Below are 15,875 nucleotides of genomic sequence, written 5' to 3'. Positions count from 1 at the left end.
CTTTTTAGGCCTAGTGCTTCACTATGGGGGTGCACCAGTGTTGTTCGTAAGGAAGAAAAATGGCTCACTAAGAATGTGTATCGAATACCGACAACTAAATAAGGCAACTATAAAGAATAAGTATCCCCTTCCGAGGATAGATGACTTGTTTGATCAGTTACAAGGTGCTAAGTGTTTCTCAAAGATTGATTTAAAATCAGGGTATCACCAGATACGAGTTCGGGAGAAAGACGTTCCAAATACATCTTTTAGAACTAGATATGGACACTTTGAGTTCTTGGTAATGTCTTTTGGATTAACTAATGCCCAAGCAGTGTTCATGGACCTGATGAATAGTATATTCAGGCCGTATCTAGACTTGTTTGTGATTGTATTATTGATGATATTTTGGTGTATTCACGTTCAAAAGATGAGCATGCAAATCATCTGCGAGCAGTCCTTCAGGTTCTTCGAGACCGAGAACTTTATGCAAAGTTTTCTAAGTGTGAGTTCTGGTTAGACTCTGTAGCTTTCTTAGGCCATATTGTATCAGATGCAGGCATTACGGTTGATACACAAAAGATTGAGGCCGTAAAGACTTGGCCCAGACCTATGACTCTGACTGAGGTTCGTATTTTCTTAGGGTTAGCTGGGTACTACAGAAGGTTTGTAGAGGGATTTTCTTCAATTTTAGACCCATTAACGAAGCTGACTCAAAAAGCAGCTAAATTCCAGTGGACTGAGGATTGCGAGCACAGTTCTAGGAACTGAAGGACAGGTTGACATTAGCCACCAGTTCTTGTATTACCAGACGATTCAGAAGGCTATGTGGTGTATTGCGATGCTTTTGGTGTTGGGTTGGGATGTGTTCTAATGCAACATGGTAAGGTTATCACATATGCTTCAAGGCAGTTGAGGAAGCATGGGAAGAACTATCCGACCCACGATTTAGAGTTGGCTGCAGTTGTGCATACGTTAAAGATCTGGAGACACTATTTGTATGGCGTTCATGTTGACATCTTCACAGATCATAAGAGTCTTCAATATATATTTAGACAGAAGGAGTTAAATTTGCGACAGCGTCGAAGGCTTGAGTTACTGAAAGACTACAACGTGGATATTTTATATCATCCAGGAAAGGCGAATGTGGTAGCCGATGCCCTCAGTCAAAAATCTATGGGTAGTTTATCCCACTTAGGTGTTGAGAAGCGGGAGCTAGTGCGAGAGCTTCATCAGTTAGCTAGCTTAGGAGTCAGATTGTTAGGGGCAGACGATAGTGGGGTCACAATTCAGGATACAACTGTACCATCTCTAGTTGTAGAAGTAAAATCACGGCAACAAGAGGATCCTAGCTTAGAGAAGCTTAGAGCCAAGGCTTAAGATCCACAATCTTTAGCATTTGATATAGCAGAAGATAGAGTCCTCAGATATAGCGGTCGATTGTGTGTTTCAAATGTTGTAGGGCTTCGACATCGAATTATGGAAGATGCACATCATTCCCGTTATTCTATTCACCCTGGTTTGACGAAGATGTACCATGATATTAAGGAGATCTATTGGTGGCACGGGATGAAGAAGGACGTTAATGAATTTGTGGCACAGTGTCCTAACTGCCAACAGGTGAAGGTTGAGCACCAAAAGCCCGTTGGGCTAGTTCAGGAGATAGCCATTCCTTTGTGGAAGTGGGAAGCAATTAATATGGATTTTATTACAGGGTAACCTCAATCGCGTCGCAAGTTTAACTCTATTTGGGTAATTGTTGATAGACTAACAAAATCAACCCACTTTTTACCAGTCAGGGCTACTTTTTCAGCCGAAGACTATGCAGGGCTCTATATTAGAGAGATTGTTAGGCTACACGGTGTCCCAGTATCTATTATCTCTGATAGAGGCACACAATTTACTGCCAACTTCTGGAAGTCCTTCCAGAAAGGACTGGGGACACAGGTTAATCTTAGTACTGCCTTTCACCCTCAGACAGATGGCCAGGCTGAACGCATAATTTTGACACTCAAAGATATGTTACGGGCGTGCGCGCTAGACTTCAAGGGGAGTTGGGATGACCACTTACCTCTTATAGAGTTTGCATACAATAATAATTATCATTCTAGCATCGAGATGGCACCTTATGAGGCTTTGTATGGGAGAAAATATAGATCCCCCATTGGATGGTTCGAGGTAGGTGAGTTAGGGTAGATTGGACCCGACTTAGTCCAGCAAACAGTGGATAAAGTTAAGCTCATTCGGGAGAGGCTGCTAATAGCTCAAAGCCAACATAAGTCATACTCAGATGTGCGACGAAGGGACTTAGAGTTTTGCGTCAATGACTAGGTATTCTTAAAAGTCTCGCCTATGAAAGGTGTTATGCGATTTGGCAAAAAGGGAAAGCTTAGTCCAAGATTCATTGGGCCATACCGGATCCTTTGAAGGGTAGGTCGAGTGGCTTATGAGTTAGAATTGCCTTTGGGGCTAAAATTGGTTCATCCAGTTTTCCATGTATCGATGCTACGAAAGTGTGTAGGAGACCCTTCTCGGGTTGTCCCAATTGAGGATGTTCAAATCATAGAGGAGTTGTCCTACGAGGAAACTCCAGTTGCTACATTAGATCGGCAGGTATGTAAATTGAGGACCAAAGAGGTGGCTTCGGTTAAAGTATTGTGGAGGAACAAAAATGGAGAAGAGGTGACCTGGGAAGCTGAGGATGGCATGAGGTCCAAATATCCTCACTTGTTTCATACCCCAGGGTGATGTCATATTAGTTTATATTAGGGCAGTAAGGTAAGATACCTATATATATATATATATATATACACACTATTGCTTATTATTATTATTATTGTGGTTGTCATTGTATATCTGCTCGCACTGTTGTGGTGTAGCTATAACGCTTAGCTATTTATGTTGTCATGTGAGATGCCTAGGTTAGAAATTTTACATTTCAGGTTCCTGGATAATGACATTTACAAAGGATACACTGCCTAAATTTTGGCAACTCCTAAGGACTGAACAACGTGACTCAGATTTTTCATTCGAGGACGAATGTTTCTAAGGGGGGAAGGATGTAACACCTCGACTTTTAAAAATATCTAAATTAACTCGTATCTTCGTGGAAAGACAAGGAGGGTGAGTAATAAATTAAAAATGATGTGTTATGTGATATTTTAAGTGTTCAAGTGTGGTATCTCAAGTTTTGAAGTTAGGTAAGTGATTAAATAAAAGTTGGCGAAAGTTACCATAAATTTCTTTTTAAAGATTTGTCTGAAATTTGAGTCAAATGTCTCGGACGTTTTCTCCCAATCTATTAATAGTTATGGTCCCCGCAAACTATGAAATCGAAGGTCTACGAGTCTAGTTTCTAACGCATCAAACCGTTCATTCATACGACTTCAGAATAGAGAGATATTCGCATTTTCCTGAGACTGCGCAAGCAGGCACGTGAGGTGGGGCCCTAAGTCGGTGGAATGTTACATATATCGTCTCCTTCGACTTTTTTCACCATTTTTAAGCTAAAAACCAGAGAAATTAGAGAAACCCATTTCTAGGATCAAGTGAAATATAGATTTTCTCGAATTAAGTCCTTGACGAAAGTTGTTCTATGCGTTGGGCTCATCATTGTGGTATAATTTGGTTTATCGATTACGTAGCATATCACACTTTAGTGTTGGGACAGCAAGGGTTTGGATATATTTGAAGGTTTTGAAGCGTATTACGACCTTAAGATCAAGGTAAGACCCTTTTTTCATCGACTCTAGCTTTTATAAGCAATAAATAGCAATTTGCGACGGAAATACATATATTTTATCGTATTGTCATGGTATCTTTTATTTTGTGTGTTGATTATGGTCCTACCTTGTTGTAGTATCGAGGGAGTATTGAGTAAAAGTCATTAGGCCACGTGAATTTAGCCAAAAAGGTATGTTAAGGCTATTCCCTACTTACGACATGTTTCCTTAAAGTTTAGAAGCAATGTATTTGGGTTGTTATCCTTGATATACTTGTAGCCGTGATTGTTGATTGTTGGCTGCTCGAGTTGATATAATCCTCCCTTGTCGGGATTCTTATTCAGTTAGTAGCGTCCCTATGCTGGACACGACTTAGAGGCTATTTGTATGGGTTGCTTATAACTAAATTGCTCGCTCTTAGCAGTTGGATTGTTAATTATCGTTGGGGCTATTGTGGTTAGCTGCAGGAATGTGATCTATGCCTAGAAGGGCTATGTTCTGCCTACAGGTCTATATGGATGCCTAACAAGGCTATGAGTTGCCTACAGGGCTATATTGACGCCTAAGAAGGCTATGTGCTTCCTACAGGGCCATATTGTTGCCTAAGAGGGCTATGAGTTGTCTATAAGCTACGTTGATGCCTAAGGGAGCTATGTGCTACCTAAGGGGCTATATTAATGCCTAAGAGGGCTATGTGACTGCCTACAGGGCTAGGGGACTACTGATAGGGGTATATAGGCTGATTGACACCTTCCGGGCTTATGGGGGCCTGAGTAGGTGGTCTTGTGTGCTGTTTGTACCTGCTTATGGGGGCTTGGTTAGGTTGTTGTTTTATTATTTTTGATAAGTTTAGATTTAGGAGAAGGTCAGTACACTTATCTTAGCCTTGGTTTATTTATTGGATTATTCCAGTATATCAGGATACCTTATCATAGTCTATTGCCTTTCATACTCTGTACATTATTTTGTACTGACGCCCCATGGCCTTGGGGGGGCTGCATTCATGCATGCAGGTCCTGACAGACGACTGAGTAGACCTCCTCAGCAGCATGATTGACTTTTATCCGGTTGGCTAGCCCCTATCCTCCGGAGCTGCCAGAGTTGGGAGGTTTGTTTCCTTTTGTTGTATATATCTTTATGGGTAGGCTGGGGCCCTGTCCCACCAATCTTTACTACTCTTAGAGGCTTGCAGACTAGTGTGTGGGGTTTATAGCTATGTTATGGCCATGCTGGCCTATGTTGTTGGTTTGCAGAAGTTTGTGAGCTGTTTGATGTATTGTATTGATATATACCTGCTTTTAGTTTCGGTATAGATATCATGGTGGCCTCAACGGCCCAATTAGGACTTCTATGCTAGTTGACTATTTATTTATATGATCTCCTGGGAGTAGCTATTTCTTTTATAGATCAGTTGACATGGGCCTTGCCGGCCGATGACTTAGTTTTAAGCCGAGATATACTTGTTTGATTTCTTGATTGCGAGTGGCTACTATGTGCTAGTAGCAAATGGTTCAGCAGGGTCGGCTTGGGCCTGAGTTTTGGCATTAGGAGCTAGTTGCGCCTCTCGAGTTTGGGGCGTGACAGTGGAAGCTCATTGCGGGCTCGCTTGTCTTAGTTCGATGTACCAAAGAAGGTAATCTCTTTTTCTTTTATTATGTTTCATTCCATTAGTATGCATTAAATATGTGTTTGTTTGTGATTTTGTTTGCATTTTCATTTTCTATTGTAAGTTCTTTACATAGTTTAATTTTGTGCTAAGATTTAATATTTTTGGTGCTATTTACTATTCAAACTGACTATTGTTATGATTGAGCTTCGATTTTTGATTTTTTGCTTTAAAAGAGTTGAGTTCTTACTAGCTTGAGTCATGAAAATATTAATTTCTTCATTCTTTTGTCAAGCAACTACTATTATTTCTATCTAGGTTATTTATTTGTGTTTAGCATTTCATATGTTACATTACTTCTTTACTGCCTAGTTACTGCCTTTGCTTCTTAGATATTCGATTTAGGTGGTAGTCTTGAGTTCTTGACTAAGTGTTAAATTTGCTTGTTAAAAGGATATTCTATTGGTTTGTTAAAATCCAACCACATTTGAAAATGCTCTCATTTAGTTTTGATGGTGCTATTTAGTTTAATTAGTATTATTTTCTTTGTTTTGTTGGTATGCGAGTTTGATGTTGGTTTAAACTTTACCTTAGGTTATTATCTCTATGGCTTAATGTGATATGTTTTAGTTAAATTCATTCTTACATTCGAGTGTATTAGCTTAGGTTGATTTCAGCATGAAACTTGCTACTGATTCCTATTCAAATTAAATGGAATTTATCTAAACTATGCATGATTAACTCATCTCAAGTATGGTAATCATTTCTTGTGCATAATAAATTCATCAATTTATTAGGTAACTTGGTGCAAATATTTATGGCATACTGGCTATGTGAATTAGTTATGGTTTTAAAATTAATTGTGTGAATTTATTAATTGATTGGAGGTCCCTTTCTCGTTTATTAATCTATATTATTCTTTTTGTTACATGTGACATCCATTCGAGTCCACTTTGGACTCCATCTTAAAGTTTTCATTAGATTTTTCTATTTTAATCTTCAAAACAACTAATTTTCATAATTTTACTTTAAAAAAATAAGTGGCGACTCTAAAATACTTCATTATTTTAAATAAAATAGAATAACGACTCTGCTGGAGATTTGAATTGGGTTCTAAAAAATAATCTATTTGGCTATTGTTTGTTTGTTTAAATTTTCGTAATATTAAACTGTTGCATTCATGACATAACATATTTCGTCAAACGACACTTTTTTTATTTTCCACTTAACGGACGATCATGTGGGCTGCAGTCGATCATTAACCAAATTGTTCTCGAGGTACCCTGGTGAATGTAGTTGGCCATTGAATGGTCAACAGTCGCTAACTTCCCCAGTCCAAGTAGTCCCCTTGGGTAACCGATCCACTAAAAATAAAGCCCACTCTTAGTCAAACTAGCGTAGAACGAAGTCCAATCCCGAAAAGTAGCGCATTCGCCTAAGATGACCAAAACCCAAGGTGTGTTGGGCCCATTAGATAGACCACCTTGAGTCCAAAAGGCTTCCGGCCCAAACAGACGCTCATACTTACGTGTTTAAAGGATGTATGCGCTGTTTGTCAAAATTGTTGTGCCTTGGGTTTGGGGGTTTTGCTAATCTTTTGTATGTTTTTGTAGATGGCTAAACAGTTCTTGAGTTTCAAAATGATCACCGAGACGCCAAACCTCATTCATTTTTGGTGGAGCTACCTCAATGCACATTAGAAAAGGGAAATTTCAATCCACTTGGTCCACCTCCCGTTAATAATCAATCTTAAAGTTTGGCCGAGTTCATTGAAGTGATCACTCGATATTGGGATGATGAGAGAATGGTTTTTTTGATTCGGGGATGTCGAAATAACCCTAACTATTGAGGATATTGGAGATTGTCTAGACACTATCGGGATGTGCAATAAGAGGGAAAAGCATCCAGAGTATCACATTTTGTTACCGGATAAGACGACTAGCTTGAAATTGAAAGACATGCTTTTATTAGTAAATGAAGAATGGTTAGATACCCCGAGTATTCCGTTTATGATATTCTTTGAACGATGGAGGCACAAGAATTATTATGAAAATTTTCCAAATGAGTTTCTAAATCACGGTACTTGGAGCAAGACTCAAACCCTGGCATTTTCCGTATGCCTCTTAGGAACAATGATATTTCCTTAGAACGAAGAAAATGAAATTGATACTCGGGTTGTAATGTTTACACACGCTATCTTCGAGGGTATTGGTAAAGAAGATAAAGATAGGAAATGTTTTAATTTGTCCCTGATCATTTTGGCCGACATCTATCGAGCTTTGGGTAAATGCAAAGGCGGATATCCATATTTTCAAGGGTGTAATATCTTGCTTCAATGATGGATGTTTAAACATCTGGTTAAAACTAACGAGACTCAAGAGCAGAAGCTGGCCAGGCCAAAAAATTTGAGTCACCTTGACCACTATGAGCTCCATTTAAGCATCCACAAATTCAAGATACACCGCAAAAGGAAAGCGTGGGCCCAAGTCCTCTACGACATAAAGGAGGAAAATATTCAATGGATGTTTGAGGAAAATGCACTTAATGCTACAAAACACATTGTAGCTAAATATGAAATTTTCCATAGCTAAACACTTTAGCCATAAAATATTTTTTCGTAGCATCCGTAGCAAGATGTAGGGTGGCTAAAAGTTTGGTACAGACTTTACATGGTCTGTGGCTAAGGACTAATACTTATAGCTACAAAAAATATTATGTTATAGCTATGATAGTAAAAAATTCTTGCTACGAAATATATACTTATAGCAAATAATTTTACTCTTTTGCCACAACAAATTAGATCTATAGCAATTTTTATATTGTAGACACAATGCATTCTATTGTGGCAAATGACTTAATTTATTTGCTTTGAAACTTTAAAATTTATGGCTATTTTATATTTTATTCTTGTGGCAAGAGTACTTGTATTTAGCTACAAATTAGAAAATCTATAGCTATAAAATTAAAGTATTTGCTACAAATATTTTTCACAAAGCTAAGAATTTAATTTTTTTGTCATGACATACATAAATTATAGCTAATATTTTTAATTTGCTATGAAAAATGAAAATGTATTGCCCTATTTTTTTTATAATTACATATAGATTTAGCCATAACTATAAATATTCATTGTTACAAATTGAAGAATACTATCATAAGCATTATTAATCACAAGAATTTTTATAATTTAGCTAAAAAATAAATTTCAACAATTTAAATACTATGAATGAAAGGATGTTGGTAAAAAATGTTACATAATGTAACCACAAATACATTTTTGAGATTTCAAAATAATTCTCAAGTACATATAATTTCATTCTATAATTTTGAGAATAGTCACAATATACAATTCTTGTAAGACACCATTGTGTTTGAATCCAAGGAAGCATATAGTCTTCCCCTATCTCTCCTTCCACAATCTTCAAATTGTATGCATCTTAGTTTGTTCAGCATCGATCCCAATTTATCATTTATATGCTCTTGTTCCATAAATATGCCTATCAATAATGGCAAAGTAATTTAGCACCAAGAAAATAATGATTTGAAATTACAAAGAGGAAAAAAAATGTCTTGGATAATCTTTTTACAAAAATGTTTAGCAAATAAAAACCAAAAACTCATACAAAGAAAACCAAGAAGTAAACAAACTTGTAACTTTTAAACTTCTTAAAACTTGGAGATATAGATCTCAAATTTTACTATCAATTATAAAATTCATACCTAGTAAAAAAATTACCTTATATTAATTAAAATATACAAATCTAATACGATACCTATCAATTCAAATCATGACAACAATCTCTTGCAAAAATACAAAATATAATTGTGTATGATAAATTATTTGTGGTTCAATCTTTTCTTAAACCTATACATAATAGAAAATTTAGAGCATACAATTGAGTAAAATAAAACAACTCGTATTGTAAAAACTTATCTCATCTGCTTGGAGAATGCTATGTAAAGCCTAGAAAAGAGAAATTAGCAAATCTTTAAAAAAAAAATTGAACAAAAAAACTGAGATAAGAAAGGGTGAGGGGAGGGGGCGAACAAGAAATATATGGGAAGAGGGAAAGGATGTCTAGGTATTTGTTAATTGAATTTTGAAATTTGGGGGGGGGGGGGGTATATATTTATACTATATATATTTCCATTTTAAAGTATAAAATAAATCAAAAATTTTGATCTTCTGCAATTTTAATTTTTTTGGGGGGAAATTTTTGGATCTAAATGGGGAAGGGGAAGGGACGGCTGGGAGAGATTTTGGGGGTAGATTTTTTCTTTACTTAGTTATTATTTCTTATTGTATATGTATAATTTTTGCTTTTTTTATTTTACAAATTCTAATACAATTACAAAATTAACAAATACAAAAATTATTATATATATATATATAACAAAGAAAATTATTTCATGAAAATAATAATAAATAATAATAATAATAATAATAATAACATTAGTAATAACAAATTTATACTTTGCTTTTAGTCAATGGAAAAAATCAATTATTTATATGAAATAAATATTTTTCTAAAATATATATTCCTTGGTCCTTTATTAATTATTTAATTTTGTTATCTACTCTCATTTTCAAAATAAACTATTAACTTATACTTCATATGTCTCATATTAGTTGTCCAATAACAACAATAATAATATCTCTAGTGAAATCTCATAAGTAAATTCTAAGAAGAATAGCGTGTACCAAGACTTTACCACTATCTCGTGAAGGTAGAGAGACTGTTTTAGAGAGACCATCAACTCATATTAGTTGTACACATTAATAAAAATAGTTGTCCAAAATTAATTGTCAATTTATGAAATCAAAATATAATTAATTACATTTTCTCAATTTCCCTTACATTTTATTCTTTTTAAAAGTGTAAGCAAGTTTGTAAAGTTTCAGATAAAAAAAATTATTGGGTAAAGTAGTAAAATTATCCTTATTATTTATTTATTTATTATTATTTTTATCCTTCTTTATTTATGATTTTTTAAGATTGTGTCTAGGGAAAAATAAACAACTAATATGGAACAGAGAAAATAGTGTTTAATCAAATATATGATCATTCTTAATTTTCAATTACTGTTTTTAGTTTGCTTTAAAAATATAAAAAAATTATATGGATTCAAAATAATTTTCTCTATATCTGAGAGAGGGGTAAATTTATGTACACTCTAGTATCTCCAGATCTCATATATTGTAGAAAGTTTTGCTTATACTCTACTTTCTTAAAATCTAATATTATAGTACTATAGTGAGTATTTTATTATTGTTATATATTGTATAAAAATTTAAAATGATATACTCATTAGAATGTCAAGTTAAAAATATAATATTTTAAAATAAAATAAAATTGTTAATATCAAAAAATATGTTTAATCTATTTAATAGAATTGGGAAAGCAAAACAATGTTGTGATGGCAATTGTTAATTGCCATACAATTCAATTTTGAAAATTATTTTAAAATAGAATTATCAAAAGAAAAAAAGAAACTCAATTATGTTCGTTCAATTATGAGCACTATTCAAGTCATCGGTATTGATCAAAATCATTTCCAATTAAAGCACACGGAGCCACAAGCTCAAACATCTGCTAAAAGCAGTGCAAAGCACAATTGTAAGCATAACAACCCAAATATATAAACAAAACATCGAACATCAATATTCACACAAAAGGTGGGCATCACCCCACCACAAATAAAAATCATTTGTCCTCAAATGCAAATGAAGTAAAGTATCCAAAAATGGAAAGAAAGTAAGACAGAGAGGGAGGTAAAGAGGGGATCCTGTCTACTCAGTTGCTCCATCTGTGTCTGGTGTATCGGTCTGTATTTGGGCATCAGTGCCCATAGTCACCGTGAAAGGAACAATAGCACTAGACTCATCAGGGGCTGCCACAGGTGTATCCGCCAAAAATCTTCGTATAGCTGAGAAAAGTCCCTGGGCTCATGAAGGAATATAGGGGCCTAGGGGAGTAGTCTCCCTGTTTGAAATGGGCCTCTTGCGCCCTTGCCTTTATTTCCAGGTAGAGGTTCTTGTCTTCCCTTCTTGGGAGGATTTGACCCCCCTTCATTTATTGTGATATCCTGTGTTCTTTTCTGAGGTGGAATGACAATATTGGTCTTTACCATATCTTGGGATACTCAGACTTAAACCTTTGGCCTTTTAAGAAGCCATCCAGTTCTCGCCCATTCGGTGACATTAGTCGTGCTCGCTAATCCACTCGGTGACATGTCGAGTGGTCACTTACCTCATCGAGTTTTATAGGATCCTCAATTGATGTGGGGGTCCAAATGACGAATTAGATCAGGATCGCCGACCTGGTCGGCAATTCGCCAATAATATCTTGGGCTCTCCGACTTTTACAAACTCCAATGTAAAATCGTCTTGAGTACAATGGCGGTCTGGGTCGGGGTCGCCGACCTCTTCGGCGATGCGCCTACTGGACCTTTTCTCGCCAATATGCACTTTTCAGCAACTTTCCCACTTCGACCTACACAAACAACACACCATTATTTCTTAAAGCAAAAATAAAGCGATAAGGGGTCTTGGGTTGCCTCCCAAGCAGTGCCTTAGTTAACGTTGTGGCATGATGCAAGTCCCCACTTAATTTCCATTAGTGGGGTTTGCCTCACTTTCATAAGGCAACCCCTCTTCTGGCTCTGGGTAGAGACATTCCAGAAACATCTTATCTACAAATCCAAGAGTCGAGCACTGCTGCAAAAGAGCCTTAAACCTTTGCCACAACTCATAAAATGACTCACCCTCCAATTTATTGAAACTGAGGATGTTATCCCTTAGCATCATCATTTTCAGAGGAGGGTGGTCCATTGGGCCACTGTTGCTACCAGATATGCTCAATTTTTCTGTTCAAAACAGCAACACAAAAATCAAAACTAAAAATTAAGTAGGTTCAACTATAATTAACAAGAACAAAATTCAACTTAACTAAAAATTCTCAACTAACACCACTCCCCGGCAGCGGCGACATTTTGACTTCACGTATCAGGACACTACTTCGGTTCATGTGTCAATGATCGCGTGTAGTGATATAACTCAACCAAGGGTTAGAATCGTTCCCACATGGAGTGATTTCGAGAATTAATAGAAAAGTAAAAGCAATTTCTAATTAGTCATAGCGATAAACATTATCGAATAAAAACATACTAAATCTAAAGGGGTGACGCAAGCGTCAATTATCAATGGGGTTTTTGTATTAGCTAATCAACAAAAACAACAAAAATATAAGGAAACGAGATAGGGAGACGAGATTCTTGGGATTGTGATAGGAATATGGTCTAAAAGACACTATGGTAGATGTTATTGATAGTACATCGCTGAATATTTGTAACTAGGCTAGACTTTTGTGGGGATAAATTCTCTCTCAAGCAACTTACCCCGAATCAACTCAGTTTCTCTCAAACACCAAGTTGGTGTGTTTAAGCACAACCTCCGTCTTAGCCCATTCACTCTCACGAGCTGAAAGTGTGGGAGAGGGCCTAGGATTCACTCTCTCAAGCTGAACCCACGACGACCCAATAACCATCTACTATCGATTTAGTAGTCTTAGTTTTAAAACCTCTCTCTCGAGCAAGCCAAAAATACTAAGATGAAATCGTATTTGCAACTACAATCTCATTAAGTTCAAACACAACTACTAAACGAAATCACATTTAAACAGTGAATATACCAACAATAAGCAACACCCAATAGTAAATTTAACCCATATTCACAAAATCACACCCTAAGAATTGGTGTTTTAGCTAGACATAGAGAAAAGGAAGAAAATGATGCCAAATCAAAGTAACATCAACTGGGTATGATTTATTTTCACTTTAAACGAGTCTAGGATGAAGAATCTTCAACACCCACTTCCAATTTCTTGGAATTGGAAGTCTTCAAATCATCAAAAGCTAAGAACAATGTCTCTCTACTTGAAACTTAGAAAAACAAAATGTTGTATCTGAAATTGCAAACATAGATAGAAATTCAAACTAGTATTTATAACTGTCAAAAGATGTGCTGCGAAGGATCACTCGACCTAGTTAGTCGGGATCGCCGATGCACTCGGTGATCCGCCCTTTGGTCTGCTTCATCGCCTTTCAGTTGCTGCCTTTAACATCTTCACGTTGTGGATCACTGAACGATATAGTACTACTTCGCAGAACTGTTCAACGACACGCCGACTGCTCATTTTCATCACCGACTTGATCTTTTCCTTTAGGGCTCAGCACACTGGAACTTTGGGCGAGGTTAAGGCTATTAGACGATTCGCCTAATGCATTAGGCGATCCTCAGGCCTCCTTTTCTTCATCTTTTCAGGTGTTTTGTTCCTTTTTGCCAAGTAGTGTCTATCCTTTACCTCAAACTCCAAATACCTGAAACTTAATGATTTACATCAGTTATTGAGATGAAATATGCATTTGAGGACCCTAATTTTATTAAAATGAAGTCCTAAATGAGTCAAAATTGTGGACTCATCATTGATCGCCTAATCCATTGGGAGAGTCACTGAGTTGCTATTACATCTCCTAAAGTTCCAGTGTGCCAAGCCTTGAAGGAGAAAACCAAGTCGGTGAGAGAAAGGAGCATTCGACATGTCACCGAACGATTCTGCGATGCAGTGTTGAATCGTCCAAAGTTACAAAATATGAGGATGCTGAAGGCCAAAGCAAAAAGGTGATGGAAGTGACCAAAGGGCGGATCGTCGAGTTGATCGATGATCCTGACTTACTGCTCCAAATGGCCCTTCACAACATATTTTTGGCGACTATAAATACATTTTCAAACATTATGTTTAGTATCAAATTTTATTCTGAACATTCATTAGAGTAATTTTTGAGTTTGAACTGAGATTATTGAGACAATATTTTTCTTAGCTTTGAAGAATAGAAGTTTTTCCATTTTTGAGAAATTGGAAGTGGGTCTTTGAGATTCTTCAACTTGGACCTTTGTGAAGACAAAATTAATCTTACCCAATTGATAGAAACATAATTTGGTAATGATTTCTATATTTTTATGACGTCTAGCTAAAACCCCAATTCTTGGGTTGTGATTATGTGATTATGGGTTGATTTAACTTATGGGTATTGCTAATTGATAGTTTAAATGTTGTTTAAAAGTGATTTCAATCAGTAATTGTGGTTTAATTTAAAGGGTTGTAGTTGCAAATGCAACTCTACCTTCGTGTTTTTGGCTTGCTCGAGAGAGAGGTTTTAAAACCAAGATTACTGAATTGATTGTCTGTAGGTATTGAGTTGTCATGGGTTCAACTCGAGAGAGTGAATCCTAAATCCATTTCCACTCATTCAGCTCAAAAGAGTGAATGGACTAGAGCGTAGGTTGTCCTTAATTGCTGCTTGTTGGTGTTCAAGAGAAACCAACTTGATTCGGGGTAAATAGTTTGAAAGAAAGTTTATCCCCATTAAATTCTAGCTTATTTACTAATTTACAACTATTTACTACCAAAATGCAATTACCCATTTGACTACCTTAGCCTATAATCCAATCATATCCCAAGAACCCATCTCATTACTTGTTAATTCGTGTAATTTGTTGCTATTGTAGTTGATAATTATAATCAAACCCCCCCTGTTATTTGACACTTGTGTCACTCTTTAATTTGAATTATGTTGTTATTCGTAAATATCTATTCCTATGATTGACGTGAACATATCCGTACTTTGCTCTTGATTCTTAAACACGTACCACTCTCTGTGAGATTCGACCACAACTCATTTTGTTGGGTTATATTACTGACTAACGCTTGCTAGCAGTTAGTATTGGATGAAGTGTCCTGATATGTGAAATCAGTGGGCCTAGCCCATACATCATGTCCCAAACTGAAAATAAGAAAGAAGACAAAAAACAATGAAAATCCATCCTTGAAGCATGAGGACTCACCAAAGCTCCGAATCTCTCAAGTCAACCTCTTGCCATGAAATTGAGAACCCTGATTGTCGGACCCTACATTTGAAGAAATGTAGGCAAGAGTATGCGTTAGTACAAAATATGTAACAAGTATGATAGCCATGCATATAAACATTTAAATCATGCTAATAAAGGGCAATTTCATGACATGCAATGACCAAGATAACATCTTTAAAACCTTGGAACACATGTGAGACTTCTTGAAAAAACCTTAGTTCATTATTATTGTGGGAAGTATCCTTAACCGTAATAGATACCATATGAGCTATAACATGATCCCTCGATGTCTCCCACATCGAAAAGGGTTGTACTACTTGCCAAGGTAAGGACCATGAACTTATAGCTTAGGTGGATGATGAGTCTTAGATTTCAACTTATTTAGGGCTTTTTTTTCTTAGTTTTAGTGTCCTCAATGACTAATTTATGCTCGAAACTGATGTTAAAGTGTTGATTTGAAGCAATGAAGGCTAGGGAGCAAGGCAAGGACAGTACATGGCAAAAAAGAGCGAAAAAGCTAAAGAAGTTGAAGGAAGTCAATCCTGGTTATCGCCAAGACCACTCGGCGAGCCACCGAGTGGCTCTTTAGCTCTCCTAAAGTTCTAACATGTCAGCCCTGGGGAAGAATGTAATACCCCCG

The sequence above is a fragment of the Solanum stenotomum genome, chromosome 4 (genome assembly GCF_019186545.1).
Source record: "Solanum stenotomum isolate F172 chromosome 4, ASM1918654v1, whole genome shotgun sequence".
Taxonomy (NCBI): Eukaryota; Viridiplantae; Streptophyta; class Magnoliopsida; order Solanales; family Solanaceae; genus Solanum; species Solanum stenotomum.
Note: the sequence above shows the minus strand (reverse complement) of the source record.